Below are 2750 nucleotides of genomic sequence, written 5' to 3' on the forward strand. Positions count from 1 at the left end.
AGTTTCTAGCAGTCATGGTGCTTTAGAGACATGGGAGGGGTATAATTCGTGGGGTAGAAGTGTATTGTTGGTCCAGCAAAACGGATAATCCGGCAAGGTTCTGGAACCAAAGGTGCTGGAAAATCGGTGATGTACCTGTACTTGTCCTGAACATTATATTTAACTGTGTCAAATATCCATTATAAGTTATACAGTATTTTTTAATTACAAGATACTAATTTTTCAGTAATAAAATGATGACCAGAGATCAGTAACACATTGTAATTTAGGTTTATTAATAACCAAATTATTTATTTACCAGCTCAAGTTTCGTGCTTTATTTTTACGGCAGTTTATGGTTGCTCAGTCTGGTGCAACCAGTGAGAACACTACGGTAATTACCACGCAGTGCCCTCTATGATTCACTTTCTATAACCCCATTATGTTTTTGTTAACATCACTGACTCCTTCATTTTTCAGTGCTTTATTTAAGGATGGGTATTGTTGGAGCCTTAACTACCCAACACATTTGGCACATTAATATATGGCGCTGCCAAAAGATTAGTTGCTTATTTTGTATTTAAACAAAGAAATGCGTCAATATTTTACTACTCCCGTGTATTATAAAAACTCGTCATATACTTTATTATCAACGTTATTAAACAAATACATATTGAATTTATATTTATTGGGTAATAAAGGTAACTAACAGCTCATTAAATCTGTATGTTTACGAAGAACACGACAATCTTTCTTCTCAAACTTTTACACGTCTGTTGTTAAGGGTCTGATGTGTATCATTAGTTTTTAATTTTGGTGTCAATGCACAGATGCGAAATTCTTAGCCCTACTAAATATCACTTTTATTGCGATCTGTTATATATTTCATTTTTCAGTAAACAAAATGAAAAACAAAACAAAACACGATTGCTATTTCAAAATGGAAAGAGTCTCAAATTATTTCTCACAGTGAAGTAATACAAATATGGTGCACTAGTAAGTTTCATTCGACAGAATTCCCCAATCAAAGTCGTGTGATGTTCCGTTGAGAGACATTCTTTATTATAGACCAAGTAAAGAAGAGCCCATGTTCTTCAAACCTGCAGTATTTAACTGACCATAGTATGGGTTTTGTTATCGAGTGAGAGTTGATATGTTTCAGTTTACACTCGTGTCTTTCAGAAAATAAAGTCTTCATGAGTTTAAAGGTCGTGGTGAAATACTTGTGATATCATAAAGAAGCGTACGCGATACTTGACAAACTTATTACTTCCTACACTACCGAATGAGTTTTCTACAGTTTTAAAACTGTATGAAAATGTATGAAAGTTGATATATTTTGTGGTGCTAATCTAAAAACCCTTATTACGATTTATTCATTGAGGAAATATTAACAATCCACGTACTTTGATCAATTACGAAGAATAACTTGAATAGAGGAGCATTAATACTTTGGCATTTACCGTCACAAAGTAACCTTGTACTGAAAGTATTGTTACGACAGCGGTAACACGTAATGAGTATATAAAAGGTTCGTGACGGCTCGAGTGTTTGCCAGACTTGCTGTATTCTAATATATAAGCCCGACAATCAAAGCGAGAGGGGATTTAATCGGAACTGGAGTAGCAGATAGAGAGATTGAAGATATAGATATAGTTAATCGAGTGAAGTGAGCGATAGTGACTGTAAGTAAAGTGCGTGAGTCGTTGTGAATTATAGCGTGTGTTCAAGTTAAAGTAACTGTGGAAATTAAGTGTATTGCAAAGTTGAATTGAGAAAGAATAAACTAGTTCTACTTAAGAAAGGACTTGTATCGCAGAAGTTTCTCGGAAAGAATTTCTACGGAAAATTAACAAACGAACACAGACGTAACAGTATTTTATACTTAACTGCGATTTACACTTCGTTATGGGAAGTTATCAAAACAAACTCAAAGGAAATGTATGGCAATGAAACATTTATAGCTTACCTGGTATTACATTTGTCAGTTATATTTTTATATAATTACAACAACAGGCACCTAACACAAGCTCGAGTAGAAAATGATGAAATGGAAAAAACCTACAACAAAATTATCCGTTCATCAATAACCACACGTTTTAGATTCTGTATTTCATTTTGTTAAACTAATCCAACGGTGGACATCACTGCTCCAAAATGTAGTTTTCATATAAATAAAAAACATATGATTATAAACAAATGGCTACCTAGTATTTAGTTGTTTTTTTTCAGTTTAATTCATCATGCCATTAGAGGGTGTACATGTATCAGACTCCCACTCCATCAGTTACCTCTCCATTCCCTACAGTTAGGCCTGTCTATCCAATGGAGACCGGCTAACGCTTTCCTTCTCCTCGAGTGCATTCATGATCAGGAACTAAACAGTTACTTTATGTTACGACACAATACATTTGGTGACAGACAAAAATGTGATCTTTTACCATAATCTCTGAACCAAAAAACTTTTATGGTTAATGCCACCTCTTAACATAAAATAAAAATTTAAACCTGATCTTTTTAGGAATTAGCACGTCAGTACAGCGAAAATAACCGTACATATATTTGTTATATAGTTCATATGTTGCAAAATCATGACTTACGAGCGATGTATGTAGATATTGCGTATTACTGGCGAGGGTAGATCGTCATATGAATGACAGGATGACAAAGAGCTTTCTGTTCAAGGACGAGACAGTACTTTAAGACCATTTGAAGGTGACGGCAATATGTATACATATTGTTACGTCTCTGGTCGTTAGTTAATTTTCCGT

Source organism: Limulus polyphemus, unplaced genomic scaffold (genome assembly GCF_000517525.1).
Source record: "Limulus polyphemus unplaced genomic scaffold, Limulus_polyphemus-2.1.2 Scaffold1885, whole genome shotgun sequence".
NCBI classification, from domain to species: domain Eukaryota; kingdom Metazoa; phylum Arthropoda; class Merostomata; order Xiphosura; family Limulidae; genus Limulus; species Limulus polyphemus.